Genomic DNA, 25043 nt, shown 5'->3' on the forward strand with positions numbered 1-25043 from the left:
CAAAAATGTTGAATATTAAGATCCTCAGTGGTTGATTTTAAAAGGATGCTCTATCTATTAAATCGGACCTTTACCTGCAGTGGTCTAAGTCTAGAGCCTCATCACAGCACAAAGGGGACAGCAGCATCTGTGAAGGCAGGATTTGGCCCTGTATGTTAAGAAAATGCTTTCATGTTCCCTGTTTGCAGTCGACCCCAAAATCTGCTGCTTTACAGCTGGGCAATCTCTATGAGCCACAAAGGACTTCAGAGGTGGTCCTTGTAGTTGGGAGCCAGGTCTGCTCTTTGGGACTTACTTTTGATAAGAAAGTGACTTAACAGTGCAGGCCACAGGAGTCAAAGGAGCAAGGGTAGCACCCACCAGCTAAGGACGTGTCCCACTGGGCTAAATTTGTGTGTTGGTTTTATATATGTTCCAGTGGTAACTTGGATGCTGCAGCAGTTGATAGTTCTCTCCCAAAGGTAAATTAGATTTCTCTTTGCACCGTGAAAGTAAATCTGAAGGAGAAAGGATGATGTCCAGGAGTGTTTCTTTGCTTAGTAACAGGTGATGGGGAGAAATGCCAGTTATATTAGCAATTTTGAAGTCTGTGAATCTGACACTTGATCAATGGCCTGTGTGAGCACTGCCTGGGTTTCCCCTTCTCCGGTCAAAGATGCACTGACTTTTCTGTGGCATTTGCTTAAATCAGAGCAACCGCTTTAAATAACATGCTGGGCGTTTGCATGCAAAGTAAATGATCTGAAGCGGATCAGAGAAGCTACAAAAGGGCAAAGTAGCATATTTCAAAGAGAGCTCGAACAGTAAAAATTTATTTAGTTGGAGCATCTGACTAGCAGATGGTAAGGAATAAATTGAAGAACGTGAAAACCATGTGAATGTGTCAGGGGAGCTAGTTACCAGCAGGTGAAGTGTGGGACTTGTGTAGCATAAACATAATCCAGTCTCCAAAATAGTAATGGTCGTGATGTTCTCATAAACGTGATGGTAATTATGAGCTCTGCAAGCGTGTGGCTACTGGAACCATCAGGACCTCACGCAGCTCTAGCAGCTCTCAGGTTTCCAAGGCTGGTAGGCCTGCAGCAGGGAATAATTGGGGCTTTTCCTATTGATACTCCTAATATATTCATTTTGACAGAGTGAGGAAAATGGTAGAGAAGCCTTGAAAGAAAGGTGCAAATGCATACTTGCTGCAGCTTTTTAAACCAGTCAGCAAGCTAGAACTACACTGAGCTGCAGAAATGGTGGGGATGTTGCACCGATGTGGTCATCCATGCCAGGCCTGGAGCATCCTTCCCCCAAAGTCCTTTCAAAGAGGTTTTGAGAAGTAGCTGGGAGAACAGAGGGTCATCAGTTTTTTTGATGGGAGAACATGCTCATTCTTTTCTTCAGTTCCAGGTAGCTTGGTGCTTTGCAGTCTTGTTCAATAGCTCAGCTGACCTGACTTTAATTCAAATCTGATGGAACTGTGACACTTTAAATGGACTTAAACTGGAGGAATTTATTTTGATTCTTGAAGACACTCTAGCATTTGGTCTTAGAACAGCAGTAGTAGTGACAAGCTTTCTGGCAAATATATATATATTAACCTGATAAGACATGAAAAGTGTGTTTATCATCACCTCCTGTTTAACCCAAGTAAGGTGGAACATAGGGAAACTTGCCGATTTTAGGTCTTACTTCTTCAGTGAACCTCACAGGACTGAGAACAGTGAAAGTGGCTGTAACATATTTTTTTTTTTGTGAACAGGGGATACATTAACCTCGGGAACTGTGCTTTTATTAGTTTCAAACTGTACTTCCAAGAATGTTAAGAATTAGAGGAAAATTACACGTGCACAAAGTTGACAGCACTGCTTGCAGAGAAAGGAGCTTGTATAACTGGGCTGAGACAACAGAAAGCTGTCGTTAAAATAGAAGTTGCATGTTGCATATATTTTTCAGTAAAAGATGTAAATATATATCCCTCAATTAATGTAGGAGTCATTTTTACCTACTGCAGCTTCTTCAGGAGTTTTATGTGTGTTTCTTATAGACTGGGTGAATAACTTGCAATTAATAGTTTTTTCTGTTTCTGATCAGCCTGCATAGTTCACCACACCCGCATGTAGGCGGTCACCACCACAGGCTATGGAAATCCAGTTTAAGCCATACCTTGAAGCACTCGGTGGCTGCTGGAGTTGCTAGAGCCATTCTGCATCGGGACGTCTTGGGAGTCAAGTGTGATGTGAGTGACTCAGCTTCTACTAGGGTAAGTTCAGGTTAATTGGACTGTGATTGGTGACTTGACCATCTGTGTAATATCACTGTGTTAAGAGCTTTAGGCTCAAATGTGGCACGTTCAGCTCATAACAGGAGGGATGTAATTCTTCATTAACCAAACATCACTTTATTTCCTAGGTTGTGGGTTGTTTGGGTTTTTTTATCTTCCCCCACAAACATAACAATCTGTTCTTTGCATGCCACCTGGTGCGACTTGCTGAGCTCCCCAGTCCACCAGCACCTATGCTGATAGCTCACACATACGTTTAGCAGACCTCAGTATGCAAGGAAGGGGTTAAAAAGTCACTTCTGTGAGTGTATATGGGAGGTTTCAGGGTCTTTCTGGCTTTCCACAGAGGAAAAAGAAGGCAGGATTTTAGACATAAGAAAACTTCAGGGAAAAATAAATGTCCAGAGTGCTGTTATAAAGAAGTGCTCCTGAGAATGAGTAAGGTGAGCCTTGGAAGGGAGTGGGCTAAAATGATACCAGCTGGGAAATTTTAGATAATTGTAATAGGAAAAGAAGAGATACTAAAGCCAATTCCAGGAAAAAAAAAATAAAATTAGTTTTGTGCTTTAAAGCATGCCTATTATAAGATATATCCTTAGTTGCACTGGTTTTCATGAGACATAATCACACACTTGAAGCTTTTATAGTTTGTTCTTTGAAGTACTGTTCTGTATCAGGCTTTTAAAAAACCCTAACACTCATATTGCTAGATTTCTTTTCCTTCCAGCATTGCAGCATATTACTGTCCCATCCATCCTTAGGCTTTTTACTTACATCTGTGATGTTCTACAAGGATTTCATGGAAGTCAATTAAATTAGTCTGGATTTACACCCACACGGAGAGACTGCAGAACAAGAACTGCTATACCTTATTTCTGTTATCTCTTTTCCAAACACAGGCCTTGCCTTTAAAAGTGTGGGAGTGTCTTTCAGGAGGGTGTAGGCCTGCTGAGGTCCTGTCCAGCCTGAACTTTTCAGTGGATCCATGTTTCTTGCTCAGTGGATGGACTTGGCATTGGGACATTGCTACTTGCAAAAATCCGAATTAATTTCCCAGAGTAACGAGCAAAAGGGGGAATTCTGTCCTGGCACAGCCAGCATTACTAGTCCAACAGCCTTTCTCATCTTTTAGTCTTTCCTAGCTGAGCAATGGCAGCTTGTCTGTCTGGCATTGACTCAATGATTAGCGCAAAATAAATTTATTTCTGGTGTCCTCCAATAACAGTCCATCTCAAAGAAATGTCTGTTCTTACTACTGCAAACACTGAGTAAACAGCGCCTGGCTGGTTTATGAGCAAAAAGCTTTCATTTGCATCTCAGATATAGAAGCCTTGTATTTTTCTCAGTCATCTTTTGGGGAAATCATCAGAGGAACACCCAAAGCAGCTTTTCTCATTACAATCTGAAAGGGTATTAGACGTGGGCCTACCAATTTAGATATGGGGATTTTATTGTATTGTATGGAGTAGTATTACATGTTCAGGACTAGTGTTGTTGGCTGGGAGAGGACATAAATCAACTTTATAATTCAGGGAGCTCAGGAGGCAGGATAAAAGCCGAGGACCTTTGAGGTGATGTTAAGGAGTGCATGTCTGACGTGGTATAGGAAAGGTGATAGACAGGATTGCTAAAAATATTTTCTTACAGATAAATGTGGAACAGACATCTTGTTAATTATGCATCTTTTAAGCCTGGTTTTCAAATTGACTTAATAGTGTATATAATCATGATTTATTTAAAGACAAATTATCATTTGACTTTGAATTTTCAGTTGGCTAAGTCATCTGTGTTTCCAGTGTGGTATTGTGATGGAGCTCTCATTTGATACTTCATGGTGCTTAGGTCACTAATGTGAGAATTTTGGACAGTTTGTTTGTTTTTTTCCTCTTTTGTAAAAAATTAACCTAAATCATGGTGTTAAATAACATCACTTTCATGCTGGTGAGAATGTTTCACTAATTATTAAAAGTATGTGGCACTTTCCTCTTTCCTTCAGGTACAGCCAGTCTGTTGTTGCTGAGTTTCTGGATTTGTGCCCACAGGGTCTGTATTATTTCCCCACATTGCTCAAGCTAATACGTGTTTGTGGTACAAGCAACTGATGTCAACGCTTTGGTACCAGACAAACTGGGGGTGCAGGGTGTGGAAAACTAACATTCTGAAATACAACTTTTTTCTTTTTTCTTTTTTTTTTTTAAACAAAAAAAACATTGGTTTTGAAAAGCTGAAACAAGTCTTAACTATCTGCTTCCACTGTGATCCATGTTCATTTATATCTCCATTTGCTTTCATGCAAAATATGTTGTAGTTGTAGCTATCAAAATTTCTTGTTAATCAGGCAGTCTCAAAAGACAAGGGTCTTTCAGACTGTCTGGGGAAACTTCGTATACTGACATCTTTAGGTTTTGCATGTTTCCAGTGCCACTTATTCTTAGAAGACAAATGATTATCAAAGATACATAGAACATTGGAATAGGAAAACACTATTAATTTTTTTTTTAACCATTTGGAAACTGCATTAAATCCCATGGGTAACTCCTCATCGTTGTTGTGGTGGATTTGTCTGTGATGCTCCTGTAGAATATATACACATGTATGGAAGTCAAACAGTATTGTAGTGCAGAAAAGGTCCCTTGTCATTAGCATTTCCCTGGAAACAGCAGCTATAAGGCTGTAGGGTTGTCTAGGCTATATCTAGCATTAGTTATGGTTCCTTTTACATCTTTATAAACCCAGAGTGACTTTTGAATTACTGGTATACCTGCTGCTGGTTTGCTTATTGTGAAACCCATGGCTTATTCCTGTAAAATCTCCTACAATTTGCAGCAGTGAATTCATGGTACACAGGGCTGTCCTGATGGAAATGCTTTGTCAAATCTTACTCGCTAAGCATAGGTAGTAACCTGAAAAACACGTCCCTTTCTCATCTTTCTGCTTTTATTGTTGTCTTATAACAAGTCAAAGCAATGGCACTGGGTCTTCTCATTTTTACCCAAAACACTATAACAAGTGGAAATAAATTAAAAGCCCCTTTGACTCTTCAGTGAGTGCTACAAACAATGCAAATCCAAAGTACTTCCTTTTAAGCAGAATGCAGTAAATAAGTAAGCATAGGGGAAAACTGACTTTTCAGATCTACCCTTCACTACTGTAAATTGTTTGCAAATGGCTAACCACTGCTATAATGTTATATTGTTCAGAATTACTCACCAAAGACAGACCAAGAATCATATAGAAGGGGCATGTCATTCAGAAGTAGTTCAGCCAAGAATTTCAACAGTCCAGCTGGGTTCCCTGAACGCAGAAGTTACTTGATAGGTTTCCTACATGAACCACATAAATATAAGTCTTCAAACTTCCCTTTCTGGTGCCAGTATATGTTACAACCGTGCAAAATGCAATTTTTCTAAATGTGTTCCAATATTTACTTAATGGCCTTGCATGCCTGACAATAAAGCTGCTCTGTTAGAACGCTTACAAGAAGTGAATGCAAAAAGGAGACAAGCTGCGGTGTGGCCATTTAATAATTGAAACGAACTGGTTGGAGCAGGAAAAGCACTTTCTGGGTGTTTTTCTGCTTTATTGTTTGCATGCTGCTACTGCTTCAATTCCACAAAACTTCTAGGATTCTGTGTAGTTACAGTATATGACTCATTGACCTTTTGACACTAAGCTATTTGACACATAAAGATTTTGATTTATACTTCCCTGGAGAAACGTATGTATAGATAAAGGTTACAGAGTGAGGTAAGTGGCCTTCAAATTGTATTACCTTTAAAAAGTGAGAGAATGTCTCTTCTCACTTAAAATGTTGAATAATATAGCAATAATGCCAGTTACAGAAGTCTTCAGAGCATGCCACTCTGCAGTTTACATACATCCAGAATGAAGGTGGTGAAAGGTACTGTTTACAAGCTATTTACTTTCCACATAAGCAAAATGTCGGTGAAGCAACCCATATTTCAAAGTGCTTTATTTGTAGCATCTTATTGTAAAATGTGATTCCTGCTTCTCTTCAAATTTGGCTTAGCAAGCAGGTAGGAATATTAAGCAGGGGGATGTGGCCAAACTGTAATGTTCTTCCTTTTTTCCTTCCCTTTTCCAAATATTACTGTGGTGTCTGTGGCTTTCAGACCCCGGCCACTACCTTTTAAGAAGGGTTTGGTATTCATAGTGGTTAGTCTCCACAGCAACATTTAATGGGAAATGCCCCAAATAAATTCACAAATAAATAAGTTGAGCTCAGAGCAAACTCTCCCCAGGCTTTAAACATTCTATAGATTCAAAAATGGGAAAGGCAGGGGAGAAAATGCTGAGGATAACATGGGCACAGTCCCCTATATGTTACTTCTCCTAAGAGCTGCTGTGAAACAGGGAACAATTTTATCTCCTCACCACCCTCAGAAAGCTGACAACATTTCTGCTCTCTGTTTCATTAGCGGAGCACAAAAGGAGCCGCAGAGCTGGGCTGCGTGCAGGTTGTACAGTGGCCATCCTTTTCCTTTAAAGAAATGCATTCAACTGTGCACGATTAATTTTTTCCTCCAGTGCGTTACTTAGAGCCACTGAGAGTATTTTCCCCAGATACACAATACCTACTTTTTTAACTGCAGAAATCAGTGGGTATTTAAACTTCATGAAGCCCAAGTAGCCCACAGAACTTCAAAAGCCCGAAAGCAGTCATTCAGTGTGAAGTCTTTGCTTGTGCTCTTTCTAATACAGTGCACTTTGTATTATTGCACATCAATAGTTTATCTCAAATAAATGGCAAGAAAGATGGTACTGTTCCATCTCTAGAAGAGTTCTGCTGATAGACAGCTAACAGTTTTTCCATTTCTCTCCAGGTGTTTCAAAATTTCAAAACTGCTGTGGAAAAGAATATAATTGTTTGGGCCAGAGATTGCTGAAATTCTGTCAAAATGAGATAATTTACATGAGTATGGAGAGATGGCTGCAGTGCAGTCTATATGAGTAAGTTTTGCTAATCTCAAATGTTTATAAATAGCCTTTTGATAAAGTGGTAGCTTCTCTCAGTTTTGTATTGCAGTTGTCTGTCTGACAGCAAAGAAGATAGTGTTTTGAATTCTAAAGTCATCGTTCTAGTTATCAATTTTTATGGTGAAATGGGATAGAGGAGAAAGGGGAAAGCTTACTGTTGATTCCCGTGGTTGCAAGGCAAGGTTCTATCCATACGTGATACTGAATATAAGGTCTGACCCTGTAGCCCTCAGAGTGAATAACAACATTTTTACCTATCTTGGAGGCACATGATTCAATCTCTAATGCTCAATCTAAAAGCACAGCATCTGGTCCTGCAAGCAAACCCTTCAGAGCAGTCTGACCAGTGTTGCAGTAAGAGCTGTCGGTCCACTCTACATGGGTTGACGTTGGAAATGCCTGATACTGTTCCAGGCACTCAGCAGTGGATGATCCCAGCCATTTTCCAGGTCTTTCTGGAAATTTAGTACCTTGTATGTGCCTCTGACTTTGAATCGCACTATGATCTGAATTTTTAAATCAGAGTGATATGTCTTTCCATGAGCGGGAAAGGAGGGTTGTTTAACATCTTGCTCTTGAAAGGTGGCACTGGGGGAATTTTCAGGAACTTCAGTACGATCATCATCTCTGGTTTAATATTCATTGCATAATGTCTCAGGCAAGAACTAGCTTACGGGTCAGCAGAAATATTTTAAAAGTATATACGTAAACGGATTACTGGATTGCAGTAACTGAGAGAAAAGCATGAGGATATTTCCGCGTACATTCCTACAAATTTGCTACCCATGTGCTGGCAGCAGCGTCTTCCTGGTTAGGTCAGCCTGGCTGACTCATTATCTTCCTTACTTGCTGAGATTTCCTTGGACACAGACAACTTGGCTGCTCTGCCCTGGGTGCTGGTGTCATTTGGTAGGGTTCCCTATTCACTCCTGTCCTCTCGCAGAAGAAGCCCCTGCTCAGTGTTTTGTCCCATCCCCCTGACCTTTGAATTCTTGGATGGGAAGCACAGCTGCCTCAAACTCTTGCAAAGCTTAAATACCTGATGTTGGGTTGCAGATTGTGGTGCACATTTGCCTCTGTATTTTAATTCCCACTGAGGAACTTGTCCAGCAGTGGAAGATCTAAAAAGCATGCCTGATTTTAGAGGACAGTGGCTTAGGGGGCTGATTTTCAGAATCGTTATAAAAAACCAAACTGGTCTGTTGCATCCCTGCACATTTTGTGATCCTAGAGCTTGCAAAGTTGTCAATAAAGTAGTCATGTTTTGGAAGGTGTCATAGGTATGGATTCTCTGGTATTTCCTAATGGTTAGAGCATGGCCCAGAGCATTTGGGCCTTTGGACTTCCATTCCAAACAGTACTATTTCATGCACGTCAGGTTTTGGCCAGGCAAATGTTTCTGATGGGCCTAATGCCATGGGATATGTATCTGACACTAACAGAGGTTTAAAGTCAAGTGTTTCCTCAGTAAGGTGCAAAACAATTTATTACACCCTCTTCAGAGGCTTAGAGAGTCAGAGAAAGCAAGCTAGCCTAGCAGGGCGCTGGAGCCAGAAGATTTATCATTTGTACTTTGTTCTGTTCAACTGCTACATTTTGGACAGGTCAAGCTGCCTCTCCGTGCCTCAGTGTCCCCTTATGGCATCTCTGTGTCACGATAAAGAGGAAGCTCTGGGAAGCATGAGAGCCTTTAGCCTGTCGCTGTGCGATGTGAAATGCAGAGGCGGTGGTATAAAAGGATAACTTACATGTGACATGGAACCTCTTATTTCATTAAATTTTCTGTTCTCTGAGGAAAACCCTTTTTAGAGGTTGGGAAATGGAGGCGGTAAAATGTTCCTAATTATATTTTACTCTAGTGGATGTACTTCAATATGGGCCTCCTTTGTTAGTCTGGAAAAGTTGAAAAGAGCCCACAGTTATTTTGAAATTAATTATCATTCTTCTGAAGTCACGCTGAAAAAGAACAGCTAGGCAAAAACAGGCAATAAAATTACTCGCAGACAAGGCAAAATATACCATATGTCAGCTATACCTTAAAGACAACGGGGTGCCACCTTTGTTTTTCTCAATTTGGTATTTTTGCTGAGGTATTACAGGACACCTTGTGCTTCCCACAGAAGCCCCGACATTTGGTTGGTGTCTGACACAACAGTAACAGTACTGTGCTGCCTTTTCCATTTTAGCCTTAATTTCTTATTTAATAATTATTTGCTCAGGCCCTTGCAGAGCTTGATGTTGCAGGGTAAATATTTGAATTTTTATTTTTCATAATTGATTGCCTGACTTTAACATCTGCTGAGTACAGGAGATGCAGGAGCTGATGGAAAAAAAATGTATGGCTGTATCTCAGCAGGGCATTGGCTCAGCTTTCCTCAAATATTTTCTCCTGACTTGTTCAGTGCTGAACATAAGGGTGCTTATTCCCTGGTGACATCGAGCCCGTGGCTGCTGAGTGCTTCAGTATGCTCCAAGTCACTTACACCATTTAGAAAACAGGCAGCAAAGCTTGCTGAGAGCCCCGAGCTATTCTCCTGGCAGAAAACTGATGTGGCTCCAACAGGCACAGGGCAGGTGGAAATTTCCCTTGGGACTTCCCAGGAAAAGGGGATACTCAAAATCAGGCCTGGCACACGCTGTTGTAAATTTGATTGCATGTGTGTGATGGCTGTAGGCAACACTGTCCTCGACCATAATATGCTTAACCAAGAACAAATTACATGAACCGGTAGGGAGAAAAAGTTAATTAAAGTGGGTTTTTTGCCTTTCAGAGAGGAAAAGAATTCTGCCCTAAATCCCTTGGAATAGGGTGACTTGTCATTTTAGAAGCTCTGTTTCTGTTAGCTATTTATGTGATGCTGTCCCAACCGTTACACAAGCTGTTAAATTAAATGTGACATCTCAGGAGTTGCATTGTCTGGGAAGTTGTGTTGTAAAAAGATGCAGGTAAACATTGCAACTCAGCCTATAACCCAGCTATGTAGCTGCTTTAGTAATGACAGGGATATTTCTCTTTTTTCTTCTTTATCTTCTTTGCCCACATGGATAATAAACATAAGAGAAAGCAAACTGTTGCTGCCTCATGCAGATATATGACTTCTAGAAACAGCAAAACCACTTCAGTGTTACTATAGAGTTCTAATAAAATACTTGTTAGTGTTTTTTGCTATTTATGTGTTATATTGGAGTTGCAGTGGGGGTTTCCCTGTTGATCTGTGTTACAAAGAACTGTTTGTACCAGGGATGAGGAGCTAAACTTGTATTTTATAGTCTGGATCAGCAAATCTTTTCAAGTTCATTGATTAAAGCTCGGCAAAAAGTTATTCTTGGATGGCAAGCTAGGCAGTTACGACCTCTCCTTGACTTTGCAGACAAAGCTTAAAGAAACCCAAAGTTTTTGGATGACATAGCACTTCATTTTGTAACAAATGGCAAATGAGGATGGTGTTTTGCCTCCCAGGTAAGGCTGGGATGGCCAGCATGGAGGACACTGGGTAAAACACATCTGGGTGACTATTTCTGGAGCAGACAGATGTGCCTCTGTGTTGTCTGCGGGAACAAGAGGCTCCCAGCACCTCACAGAGGGAGGGAACGTCTCAGCCAGCACAGGCAGTGCTGAAAGGAAGTTCTTTGGCACTCACAGCATGTACTTTCCGGGTGTCTCCTTCCCTTACCCTTCTCCCTTGTCTTCCCTCTCCTCTCTAGGGCAATTTCGCATGACTTGGCACTCATCTCAACAAAGACGAGCCAGCAGCCTTTCACGCCGGGCTGCAGTTTCCAGGGGGGCTGGCAGATACTCGATGCCCTTTTCCTCCTTGCCCTTGCTGCAGCTCTGGGTGGAGGGAGCAGCTCCCATACTCTTACTGAACAGACATCAAGACTGACCTTCCCATAACCGAGTATCAGAAGGAGAAACAGGGAGGGAAGTCTGTGCAGGCACCTAGTAGATCTCCCTTTTGCTCTCTTTGAATCCCCTGGGTAAAGAAGTGGTGGTGGGAAAACCCCGTGATTTAATAAATTAGGCTTCATTAGACTCCATGGAGGGTGTGGTCGCTGTGGTAAAAGAGAAACTGGAGCGCCCCTGTAGAAAGGCAGAATTTGTCTGAAATGTGCAGGTGTTAAATGCTGGTGCCAGCTGACACAAAAGTTAGATGCATCGTAAAAAAAATCAGCAAAAGTTGACGATAATGTTTTGAGTAGGAGCTAAGAGAGTAAACATTTAAACTAAAGATACATTTCTGACACTGATTCTATCTATAAGCTGGAGAGGCAGACAAGGAGAGGGGCAGAGAAGAGGGTGAAAGTATTTTGTCAAGACTGGAAATGCCTTTGTAGAGTGAAGTTGCTCTATTGTTCGGTTCTTGCTTTGAGTAGGGACTCTAGACCATGCCTATTGCAGACCCTCTCTTTAGGATTGTCTCAGTCCAAATAGGATTTATAGCTGCTCTTGAAGTATTTATCTTCTGGCTTCAACTGACAGAGAATATTCTATGTGATTTAGGACATCAACACAATTAATTCGATTCACATAGCAGAAAAAGAAAAATCATGAAACATCACCTGTGATTAAATCAATCTGGTGACGTTATGTTCCACTCACAGACATTCTGCAATCAGGAAAAAAAAACCCCTAAAATCTTCAAATAGGTTCTTCGCTGTACAAGCAGCTTGGGCTTTTTTTCACCATGGGGTAAATCAATGTACTGAAAGTGAAACTATGCATCAAAGCCTTAAAGTCAGTATCATTAAAGAAAAAACACAAAAACCACAAAACATCCACCACCTGCCAAGCCCCAAAACCCCACCAAAAAAACCCAGAAGTAATGGTAAATGTATTTTATTGGTGTTCTTAGAGAACTCCCACCTCTAAATGGTACTAGGTGGTGGTACAGAAAGGTTTTTATCATAAGCATCCTGTAAGAATGATTATTTGTCCTCATTTGCTGCCTGGTAAGAGTCCCCTTCCCTACACATTGTCCAGGAGCACGATGCACAGCTCCCTGGTATCAACCAGGGAACTTACTTTTCATTGTATTATTTACAGCACTATTATTTTCAAAAAAAAAAAAAAAAAACAACAAAAAAAACGTGGAGACATTTAACAAGATCAGTTACCCTTGAAGGTATTTTAAGATGATCTTCCTGTAGCTAATGAGCAAGTAGACAGGAATCTAAAGATGAAGCTAGTTATCCCAGTGCTCTTGAAAGCTACGTGCGAATGACTGTCTAACACTAAAAGTAACTATATTCTATATAATTAACAAAAAAATCTCAAAAAAATGGTATTGATGTTCATAGGAAGACAATTTGGCTATTTATTTATTTGACTCTAGTCAATTTTTACATGGCTGAAGCAGAATCCCATAATAACGCAACTTTAAGTCACTGATTTCTACCTAACAAGTTTCATTAGCACCACTAGTTTATGGAAATACGCACAGCCTTTGTATAACACAGTATTTGTGATTAATGGAAACAAGAACATTCATTATGTGGTTGCTTTTGTGTTGAAAAGAAATGCAAAGCTTCCGTTCAAAACTGCTGTTTATATACATTGTTAAATACAGTACCCCAAATCCCGAGACAGTTTTTTTCCAATATGTAATACTAGTAGCTACCTTCCAGTCTTTACCTGTTGGAGAAGATGCCTTCTTAGGTGTTTTCTATGCTGTATTAAACTTGGTAAATATTTTCATATTTGATGTCACTCTGTTTGGATGTTTAGAGCCTGTTCAACAACTTCTTGTCATGTGAACTATGGAACTTGCTTGTGACAGAGATCATCCTAATGATGATATCTGCATTTTAGACCAGCTTGATCATGGATTTTGGTTACTCAGCTGCCTCAGCATTGAGCTTTTGGGTAAGATGCTCCTTTTGCTGTGCCCACTGTTTTTTGGGGGTTTTATTGAGATGCTTTTATTGCAGTGGATTAGTTGGCAAGTTGCTATTTACTCGGCCCCTCTTCTTTGCATTGACAATCCTGCCATCTACAAACCAGCCCACAGGAGACTGATTTCTGAGATGAGCTATCCTGCACCAGTAAAATCTCTGATAAACCCCATAATATTCACCATGTCATCCTGGAGAAGGAACAGGGTGATCCACTGGAACCCGTCCCTTCCTGACCACTGAAGGGCTGTTTCCCAGAAGATGGAGCTCTTTCCCCAAGACTGGTGATGGAGGCCTTGTAAGTTCAGCATTGTGTAAGATTTGGGAATTCTTCCGGATGTCAGTGAATTATTATTCTTAGTTGAGAGAAAGAAGACAAAATAAACATGTTGACCATAGATATTTTATTATAAAAGAAAATTCTTTATTTCTTTTCCCCAGTAAATGATACTTCAGTGAATGATTCATGTGTTATTTAGTTCACGTGAATAATACGTGAAAGTAAATTCAGTTATTAAAGAGTTCAGAGGCCAAACTTTTTTTTTTTCCTTCCCTTTGAAGCAACATACAACTCCTTGGCAGACTTTGGTCTATAAAGCTTTGCAATTTTCTTGAGTTTATCATTTGATTAGGAAGATGGTGATTTGTCTTGTTGACAGCAGTCACTCCCTTTTTGCTGGAAGCAAATCCATTAAATTCTGTCTGGACACAGAGGAGTATTTATTTCTGGTGTGCTTTGGTTTCCACCTGTGAATGATAAGATTGAGAGGGATTTAAAATTTCCGCATTGAAAACCAAGTGGAAAAGTAAAGTAAAAAATGTGGAAGATTGAAAGAAGAATATGGATGCTGGTTGTTGCTAAAGGAAGCATGGTTTGTGGGAACCCACAGATCATGCAGGTGTCCCTTGTGTTGGGACTGGAGCAACAGAGCCCTTCTGGAGCCAGGTGCTGAAGGAAACAGCAAGCACATCAGAATTTGAACATGATAATAGTACTCCTAGTGTCTGACCTTCTTCCCTAAAAGGCAGTGTTAACCCTCTCCTTCCTTCCTCTCCCTGCTCACCCCCAAATCTGGGATGAGGCTGTTGGTCCCTTTTAAGCCTGGACACGTTGAGGAGCCCCTACAGAAACTGGACAAAATTTTGTTGTTAATGATGCCAAACGACTGTCAGTGTGTCAGCTTCCAATATTTTGGTTTTGATGAGAATTTTATTTTTTTATTTTATTCCTGCAGAACAGATATTCATTTTTTACAGCTCATGTGTGTGTTATCTAAACTGCAAAAAAGATTATGAAGAAGGGAAGTTTTATAAGCACTGACATGGTTGTCATGACTACCTAAGCCACTTTGCTGCTACCCATACAAGTCTTTCACTTTATCTCTAGCTTTTACACAACATTTTTTTGCATAAGAGTCTTAAGAAGCAGGGCTCAAGAAGCATCTGTAAACCTATATTTGTGGGGATGGGGTGGAGGGGTGTAGCATCCAGGTGAAGCTAACGAGGTAGTGTGCCCCTCCCCCATTAGATAGCATGTGTGAGTTATGTCTTGGACTGTGAGAGACAGGTCAAAGCTATTCTTTACTTTGGACTGAACTGACAAGATCCAAAGCTGTGGCAATCAGGGCTACAAATGATCGTGTGAAGTAAGCTGCTCTGACTTATCGTGAGGTGCAGGTGTCCTCCATGAAGCTGTCAGTGTTATAAAGTTTGGGGTTTTATTTATTTATGGTTCCTGCCCATTTTCCCTATGCACTAATTGCAATATTTGCAAAGCCTCTCTGTCTCGTCAGCATCTGATTTTCTCACTGGACGCGATGCAGGTGGATCCGCCTTTCTCTTTGGCCAGCTAGAGAAAGGAGGTTAAGGGACCGGAGGGACAGAGAGATCTCTGTGACGGGATAGTATAAAAGTTCCCATGCACATCATTAAAATAAAAAAGAAATCGTGAAACAGTATCAAGCTCCACTCAACAACCATTTCCGTGTCTTTGCACCTCTGTGACTGAAGTGTTTGACTGCACTGTCAGAGTGGCCTGGAAGAACCAGTAACCTAGACCAGAAGAGAGTTTTAGCTGCGTTGGTCCTTCACACGCAACTCGGGCCGGGGCTGTGTGTGTACAGGGCTTTTTGCGAGTCCCATGGTCTAGAGGAGGACCTAGACCACGCTGCTGTTTCCTTGCACAGTGACAGTCAGGCTCTCCTTTGTGTGTCTCTCCCACCTTGGTCACTGAAAGCAGGAGAGGTTGCAAGTTCCCTAGGAGCAAAGGAGCCCTTGTCCTGAGGAAACCAATACTCCAGTATAAAATGGCAGTTTCTAAGCCTCTTTCCACTGGCTCATAAGGTTGGGGCAGCTGGGACATGTGAATGCTCTTTGTGAGGCACTCAGAGTGCAGCTCAACCTCCAGAGCTATTTTTTGGGTTTGTCTGGGGTTGTTTTTTTCTTTTTTTAAGGGAAGGGTTTGCTAAGTGACAGACTTGTGAATCATTTGCAAGGGAACAACCAGAAGTAGGAGTAGTGTGAGTGTAAATGTTAGCATATTCCTGATGCTTTATTTCATGGCAGGGTGGTTGGAACTAGATGACCTCTAAGGTCCCTTGCAATGCAAACCATTCTGTGAGGAACATGGAGCTGGTAGATAATCAAAAAGAGAACAAGGAAAGCACTAAGTGTGTTTGAGAAAAAGGAGAGCTGTAACATGTTCTGGGCACTGGGCCTCCAAAACAAGGGTCAGCTTAAGATAAAGTTTTGTTGCTAGGAGACTGTAACCATGGAATAGAAATGCTGATTAGTTGACATACTTGAGAGATGATGAAAAAAAGACGTCTCTGTGTCTGTGTTATGTCAAAAACATAAAACAGCACGGTTATTTTGGAAAAGCTAAATACAATGATACAAATCCAAACAGCAGTAAATCCAACCCAAGTGCAAATAGTCACAGGCTCTGATTTGAAGTTTAATTACAAGAATATGGCTGGAGTTAATCATTGAGATGACCCAGCAGTTAAATCATTTGAGGAGGAGGAAGACAAGAAAAGAGGTTAAACATATGCAGCTGTATTATTCTTTTAGCACTGAATCAACTCAAACCTGTTGCTGGAGAGTGTCCTGGGAGCTCAGGTGACAAGAGTTTATCTAACCTGTATGTATGGAGCTTTGTGCTTTCCTAAGGACCCAGAAACCAAACAGAATCGTTACAGTATAAAAGGCATTTTAAGTTCCAGGTGGGCATCAAAGAGAAAAAATTTAGAAGAAAATCTGAAACATTTCAGAAAAATCAGAAAGAAATCTAATTAAAGGAAATAAGGATAGAATTTCAGGAGATACAGGTCTGGTTATCAGGTTTGTTTAATGGTAGCAGGAAAGTAATAACTTGCAGAAAGGAAGCCTTCTGTTAAATATCCTCTTTCATGTTCCTCTGGAAAGGCTGTCATGGTCTGAGAAAAAAAGAATTAAATAGACCATGATGAAGTAGGTTTGAATTCTTCATCATTTTGTTCCTGGCAAAGCTGGCAAATACCAGTGTACAAGAAAGCATCTGCAAAATGCTTCTGTAGCTAGTGGGGATATGAAGGAAGTTTCAAGTTAAACAATTTTCATATGTTCGCAGGCTTTTAAATCGGGTGTGGTGAGAAACTGGTGTTGTGAAAGCTTTTTGAAACTCCTAAAAATTTGTAGACTGTTCAATAATGAAATTATAACAAAATCAATAATTTAAGATAAGCATACTTAAAAAATGAAAAATTTAATTTTTTTGCTAGGGGGGAAATGGTGAAGAAATGTGCTTGCTTAACTTCATTTTTGTTTCTTAGCACGAGATTTATAATTAAGCAAGTTATTTGTTTTCATTAGCAGTAATCGACCAGTAAACATGATAGTAACATTTTCTTTTGGAAAACTCTGCTAGTAAGTCTTTGTAGTTAAGAGCTCTGACCAAAAATACCACGTGGAGTGGATCTCAGATGTATCACCCCTGGGACCAGCCATCCTTAACACAATGTATCCATTACAGATTATCAAGTCCAGGTGCATGTGGGTTGGTGTCTTAATGCTGCATGCTGCAGAGGTCCAAGTGTTAGCTTAGAAACGCACCCCCCCCAAGCTGTGCTTAGACATCTTCATAACACCCTGGCAACTGGAGAGGGTTTATTTATGTAAGTCATGTACTAAATTTGAAAAAAAGTAGCGTAGATCATCCTGCTTGCAAGTATCTCTCACCTGTGTCTCTTGAGTCAGCAAGTGCCTAGAGGAAATATTTCTGCTGATAATACCATGAATACAGGTATTAAATGCTTAGAGACATAAATATGTCCAGAGCAGAGATATACAGTCAGCTGCCATAGTGTCCCTTTAAAAAAAAAATTAAAAAAAAAAAATCCGTGGCTTTAATCTTTCTTTACATATAGTTTTGAGAGCTGGCAGTCTACATAGTTCAGCAGCAATGGCAGATGCTTAGCATTCCCCCAATTACTCATTAGAGCTCAAATACTCATCCATACTTAGACACGGTATGGGTAGCAGTCCAGCCCCTTTTGTCTCCTGCCAGTACAGATATAAAATACAGACTCACTTAGAAGCAACACCCCTTATATCCTGAGTGAAAGCAGGTAATGTTATCAAGGAAATGCATTTTTATTGATATTTCTCATATAATCTGTTTTCATCGTGACTTTGGCTGCTCTGCAAGAAACAAAATTGGGTCTGAATCTCTGTTTTCTGTATCTGGGATAGCGAGGTTGGAGCGTGTTCCTCAAGATACCAAATGGCTGCATGCAGTGCTTTCCTTCTGGGAGACTTCTGGTGACCTTGCACACAGCATTGCTATTCCCATCACATTGCTGGTACACACAGAAGGGGTATCGGACAAACGGTGTCTAGGAGCAGGAGGCTTCTGGTTCCTGCCCGAGCATCTTGGCTGTTAGGTCCCTCCGATGCTCCAAATTTTGCTCCCCAGCACTGTTCAGTAATGTGTGTGATTAGCTGCTGTGGCTGTTCTATTGATTGGTACCAGGTTAAGGATGACTTTTCAGATTTGGCTGCCTGCAAGAATGTATCTTAGAGGCTGGGTACTACCAGGAACTATTTGTCACTGGGTATTTGCTTATGTAAAAGACTGAGGATACCTGCCTCTTATTCAACTCCTGCAAATACTAAATAAAGTTGCAATTTCACCTGCCTTGGAAGGATCATACCATGTCCTCAAGAGAACCCAGAGGAATCGCTGGGATTGCCTTTACAACTAGGAAAATCCATCCTGTTGCAAAGTCAGTAGGGGGTGCCCAGTCATCTGCAGACCATGAGCAACATAATCAGCTCTGGAGTGACTCAAAGCAGAGAAATACCGCCTCAAAGTCATCAAGCGATTTTAAAACCCAAGAGTTCATAAGAATTGAAGTGGTTTTGTTCATATGCAAATATCAAATAGAGTGCATCTTAGAACATGCTCTGAGTAGCTCACTCCCAGCTAGCTAGGTAGCGAGAAACTATGGAAAAAGCAAATTGGGGATACATGCAGTAATATCAAGGAATCACAGCTGTTTCCTTTACTCTCAATTCAGTTGTGTTTTGCCATGAGGAGACTACAGGAAAATAAACAAAATTATCACCCAGGAAGGGACAATGCCAATTGATTAGTACATTATGTTGCAGCAATGTCTTCATTGCACAGGTAGATGACAAAAATCTTTCATAATGAGAGTTTTCAGGGAAACAGCATTATTTGCAAACTCAGAAATTACTGATCATTCACATGGTCAACAGATTAGCGATGTTAATGAGCAGCCAACTATCTGCAACAAATAAGTACATTTTCTCAGGATAGAACAGCAAGCTGAGGATTACAAGGACCCACGCTCTTTATCTCTAGACAATCCTCGTTTCAGGTTTCTTGCCTCTTCTTAAAGGCTTGGAATAAATAACATATTGATTTCCCTTAAAACTTAAGAATGTGTTCACTGTTAAACTGTTCATACTGCTTATAAAATAGTAGGGATTATTTTCTTTTAAGCCTTCCTGTACCGATGTGAAGAGATACCTATCCTGCCAAATTTGTCCATGATCTTAAAGATTTCAGACAGGAGTTATATATTTATATGTGTGTGCGTGTATGTGTATCTATATATATATATGTATACTTATTTCTCCTGTTTCTACAGGGATTACTTCTCAGCTACTAACTAGAAGTGAAAATTTATTTGGAAACAGCTTGTTTCCAAATATCGCTGTCTGTCAATGCATATGTGTAGATTCAGGGGAATCTACACAGCCCTTAGGTTAGGGTCAGTATAGAAGTTTGCTTGAGCTCTTTTTCCTGCCTAAGCTGCACTTTGAACTCTTTTCTGCTAGCGATACCTCTGAGACCAAAGGATATATCTGTGTGTGAAGGCATATAGCAAAGAGTCTTTCTCTCTCTCTAGATCATATTATTACGTAGTATGTAGCTTCTTAGTGCTGAACTCACAACCTGTCCATAATATCTTGCTGCATTTAGATGGCTGGCACATAAACTCTCTTTTAAGTGCTCTTTTTCAGCAGAGTCATGAAAGATATTCTCAGGAGCTGACCCACAGCAAAATGTATCCTGAGAGAACAAAACAGATACAGGTCATCTGCTGGGGATTAACTGATCAAAAATACCTGCTTTACTGGAAGAGGTAATTGAAGCACTTACCGCTTAGGCTTTGTCTGACTTCGGAGTTGTCTTTCTCTTAAAGCCATATTGCTGATGACCTGCTCCAAATCAGATTTACCTCACCCAGACCAAAGCAGGATGCACTCAGTGGGGAAAAAAGTAAACATTGGAAAGTATCATTAAGAGTATTTATCCTGTAAGTGAGATACTTGGTCTTCACATAGAGATAAGCATGACGCATGCTAATGCCTTGCTAGTTCTAGCATTTTGATTTTCAAAAATTCTCTTCTGCTGCCACATCTAGAGCTCAATTGTTGCTTGTAAGCTGCTTAACTATTAAATGGTTATTGATTTCTTATCCTGGGGAACTCAATAGTTTAAGCCAACTGAAACCTCTGTATAAAAGACTCGGTCCTTGACAAAACGGAAAGTGAAGGGGCTTGAAAAAAGAATATTGTAGAATGGCTTTGGGAGGTGGGAAGGAGGGGAGGAATGAACATTACTGCAATCAAGATGTTGCTTAACGCTAAGCAAAACAGCCTGGGAATCATAGCTTGACTTGGTCTGTATTCTTTTGGGACCAAATGCTGGTCTCACTGGCTGCAGCAGTAGAGGAGTTTGCATGTTTTTTTGTGCAAAAAGAATTTGCTCTACAGATAAGCAATTTGATGGATTTAGAAATAAGGTAGTTTCTAACTCAAAAGCTGGAGATAAAGGATGTTACCTTCTCCTGTGGTTCAGGTTGTCTCTCTTAGTGACTGTTGTACTAGCTGCAAAGGGTTTCCAGGAAAGGTTACGGAGTATTAAGTGCTTAGCCCTTGGAGACCTTCAGGGAAGAGACCAAGGAAGTAAAGCACATATTTCTGCAAATACAGAGTATTATTCTATCCAGCCGCGGCCCTTTGATCTGAAATGTGCAATCTGTCAAGTGTATTTCACAAGTCAACTGAATTGTCATTTGTCTATACTTACAGTGGGTCGGACTCACATACTATCGTTAAAGGAATTTTCCTCTCTGTAATGAGACTCGTGCCACAGCAGTTTATCTGAGCCCAAAGTTTTAAGTACAAGTGTTCAATTTCATTTCAATGGAGAACAGCCCAGTTTGCAAAGCAGATTTGAACTTCTTCAGTCTGAGAAGGGTCTGCTTTGAATTAATGTCACTATATGTTTCAGGTTACAAAAAATATGCTATATACTGTCATTTTCTCACATGACTTCAGTAGGGTCTTGGTTTGATATCACTCTCTAGGCTATATTTTTCCTTTATTTTAAAATGGTCAAATATTTTTAAATCAGCAAGCTCATGATTAATAATTAATTTGTTTTGGCAAACAGATCTTGCTGGGTCATTACCTTCAGCCAATTCTTATTAGTATTCTTACAAGTGCAGGAAGCGTTCTCCCTTTTTGGAGGTTGATGTTACATCTCTTTAGCCACTTATAAAATAAAGATAAGTGAATTAGTATTGATTCCCTTACTTGGAATAACAGGAATGCAACCTAACCACCTCTCCAAATCACCAAGGTATTCCTGACTGAGGATGGAACATACACTCAGCAACACAAAATTCCCATTCTCTCCATAAATGCTGTATCAGATGTGGCAGGCGCCTAGCCAGGCAAGCCCTGCTCCCCGCCTGGTGAATGAGAAATATTTTTAATATTCTAGTTGCTAGATAAAAATATTTTTTTCCTTCATGTTGCATGGTTTCTTGAATTATGTTTCTTTGTTATATTGACAACAAAGATTAATTAATATTTTACAAGTTTCATTCACAGAAGTTCAAAGTCTCGTAGCATTTCCCCCCTGTTTTGGTAAGCATGTCTGTTCACACTTTCATTCTCTTGGAAAGTGTTTCTTTTCTTTCCTTATTCAGCTGAGCAGGTCAGGAAATCAATTAATGTTGTTATGGGCTAAAGGCACTTAAATGCAGATGTGTTTGAAGAGAAAGATAGATATAAAATCCTTCAGATTTTCTGAGTAGCTTCTTTCTTTTCCTACCTGAATAGTAATTCCCTCCCTCAGCCTTAAACAGGCTAAAGCCTCCTTTCTTCCTGCAAACAAATATTGAAACTCCAAAGCAGTACAGTATGCTTGCTGGACAATTTGCAGAAGTTATACTGTGCATACTGAAAATCCTCTTGCAAGGGCCTAAATACCTGTGCTGCTGTCAGAAATCAGTACATGAGAGTAGGATTTTTCGTTAAGGAATGCTGACCAGCTTTTCTTGTCAACCTACTTTGCACGCAGTATTTGACTAGCTACAGGAAACTATTCTTAGGTATACTTTTCCTGGTAAAGGTCACAGAAATATTCAAAAAATGTCATGCACAGCTTTTGTAGTGCGTTTAAGACCTAATGAAATTGCACCAAGGAAATTAACTACTTAAAAAGTAGATGAAATTAGTTTTGGAAATGTTTAGCTTAAAATACTGATGTTTACACACAGAGCTGAATTTTGAGAGAGATCTGTTCTTTATTGAGCGTTTCTAAGTACACTTCTTTCATACTTCATTGCCTCAGTTTTGCAAAACTTATGGAAGAATTGCATCTTCAATGTAGGTCGAATCTAATATCACCTGCTGTCTCCAGCATTTGTAAATTGTGTGTCACTCCAGCCGGTATGTGAGGCGGTGTGACACGAAGTGTATTTTCCATTCAGCTAGGCCCTGTGTGCTGCAGAGAACCGTACAGCTCACAGATTAGTGTCATTTACAGATATACTAAACCTCTTAAAAAAACCAACCCTCTATCAAATAATCTTTCTAGTTGCTGTTTGCGTGCAATGGGGTAGAGACAAAAAATTAGAATCTAATGTATTAGAATTTTGTGACTAAGGAATTCTGTAGGGGGACCGCTCTTTCACTAAGCAGTAACAAAGATATATTTCAGAGGACGGGGGGGGGGGGGAAGTTATTCAGAAAATCCTTGTATATCTTGAAACGTAATTCTGAAATTTGTGAAAACATTAAACTGATAATAATACAATATCCTTTTTTTTATCCACAGTTATATGTAATCAACCATCTGTTACATTTTCCAGTGTGGCATTCCCCACCTGCTGTAGATGAGCCCTGAATATTTGCTGGTTTTATTCCAGAGTGCTTTCAAAATACAAGTCAAAACAAATTTATTCAATATTCTTTTTGTTGCTGTTGATTTTGGATGCTGACAAACTCTACAGCAATTTACAGTAAATGCAATGGTAGGTAAATGAATTTTCACAAAAAAAAAAAAAAAAAAACAAGATAAAACAGCAAATTAAAACTAGTGGTCAGGATATAAATTGCTGATGTAGAAAATAGATATCTAAGGAATAGTTTAAACACTCTCAGCATATGTTATCAAAGAGTGATCTAAGAGATACCTGAACCTCAAGAGGGGAGCACCTTCCTGAGCAGGAGATAACTCATGGTATGCTCCTTTGTCTAACAAGAAAAGATCTGTCTAGAAGTTGAAGTCAGCAAACCTGTTCTCAGGGTGAAACTCTACGTTGTGTAGTTAAGAAGAAAGCTAGCTGACTATTGGAAAAGTTTACCAAGGGAATACTACAGCTGTTATTTGGGACAAAGGCATGGTTGCTGGAAGTTAAGGGTTTAATGTAACCGTCTGTATTTGAAGTAGATATAAGAATTTTGCAGTCTCTCTGATCTGGAATTTCACTGTTTCCAGTGAAATTACTGGTGTTGGTATGTAGGTCACACATGCAGTTACACGTAAAGTAACTTTTCATTTCTATATTCTTTCTTCATTGTGATTATGACGTGAAAGAAATTACTTTTAGTCTTAAGATTTATGATAAAACATATTTCACCGTGTACAAGAGCAGTGAAGTCCTTTGGGGCATCTTTATTGAGCATGAATTACTGCTAGGTTGTCTTGGAGGTTAAAAAAAAGAAACTAACATCATTTTAAAAACCTCATCTTGAAAAGCCCCTTCCCAGCCATTTTTCACTTCAACTTTTGTTCCATTCCTTTTCCTGTCACTCGGTCATTCGTATTTGTTTAATATTCCTAAGTGGCAAATAATTTTTAAAATTAAAATGTTCATATTGTAGGATGAATAGTTACCCATTTAATTGCTGCCATTGCACAACAATAATCACTGACAGGAATTGTGGTACTCTTTAACCAGTGAGAATATGGAGAGGTTCAATTGGGAATATGAAGGTGGTTTTACAAATGCAAAGGGCAATTTGACAGGCCATGGTTCTGGTGATTCATACAAGTGAAAAATAAGAAATATTCCTCAGAAAATAAGAACTTTCTCCAAGTTTTTCATTGTTTTTAACCTGAGCTTCATTCTTCCCAGAGAGCCTTTTGAAAATACATATCTATTTGCCTTTTTCTCATCTGAAAATAACTATTTTCAAACAGAAAGTAATTTCCCTGCTTAATGTTTTCCTTCATTTTAAAGATGCTTTTTTTCCCCTAGAAGTAACAAATTTGTTTACTTCTGGATGTTAACATCACCTGCTAAATGAAATTAAAGCCACTGGACGGGATTCAGGTAAAACCATACTGAGGTCAACACTTCATTCAAGGAAAGGCTTTGATTAGCTAATATTTAAAGTTACTGCAGGGCAGCATTGAAGATAGCGGCCAATCACCCGAAGAGCTAGCTGTTATCGTTTTACAGTATAAACATGTTAAATATTCCAGGGCCATGGTGTGTTGAAGTAAGGTTTCCAATTCTGTAAAGTGGAGAGGTTTGAGTATTAGTAGAGAATGATGTTGCCTGAATTTGATCAGCTTTGACATTAATAATAAACCACAGTGTACCTCATAAAGAGTAAAATCACCTTTTATCTTTCAATTTTGTGTAGTTGCTAATACTTACATGCATTGGAAGATATCAGCAGTCTCTGTGGGCTTAATTACTGGGGGGGGACCTTGCATATTAAACTGAATAATTTTTAATATTAAAAAACCGCTTGAAACTCTTGTGCTACAGCACAGAAAGCTTTTTAGTCTTCATTTTGCTCCTTAATGGAGGATCAAATGCTATCTCTTTACTTGTTCCAGGAACAAATGCAACCAACGGCAACAAAAATATCCTTTATGTATTTTAAATTATGGGGGGAGGGGGGATCATCACCATTTTATTCTTAATATTTTAAACATATCCACTGAATACGTAATTCACTGCAAGCAATAATCTAGCTTGTTGTTTATGAGACTAGCTCTTCTGCTGGCATGAACAGGTGTAGTTTTATCATCATCTGAATTACCTCAGCTGTAAGTGGT

At 39.7% G+C, this 25043-nt stretch overlaps 1 protein-coding gene across 4 annotated transcripts in view; it reads right to left on the minus strand.

Moving 5' to 3' along the window:
• Positions 1-13571: 13571 nt before the first annotated feature.
• The window catches only part of CCDC85A (coiled-coil domain containing 85A), a 196177-nt gene continuing 184705 nt past the window's right edge, over positions 13572-25043 (minus strand). For 3 of the 4 annotated variants that reach the window (XR_008824885.1, XR_008824886.1, XR_008824884.1), the window contains 3 exons: positions 24407-24490; positions 19833-20619; positions 13572-13909 (listed from right to left, as the gene is read on the minus strand). The gene's annotated coding sequence lies outside the window, so the exon portion shown is untranslated. The remainder of the gene's footprint in view (positions 13910-19832; positions 20620-24406; positions 24491-25043) is intronic. The other variant, XR_008824881.1, reaches the window with a different exon arrangement.

Source organism: Falco biarmicus, chromosome 12 (assembly GCF_023638135.1).
Source record: "Falco biarmicus isolate bFalBia1 chromosome 12, bFalBia1.pri, whole genome shotgun sequence".
Taxonomy (NCBI): domain Eukaryota; kingdom Metazoa; phylum Chordata; class Aves; order Falconiformes; family Falconidae; genus Falco; species Falco biarmicus.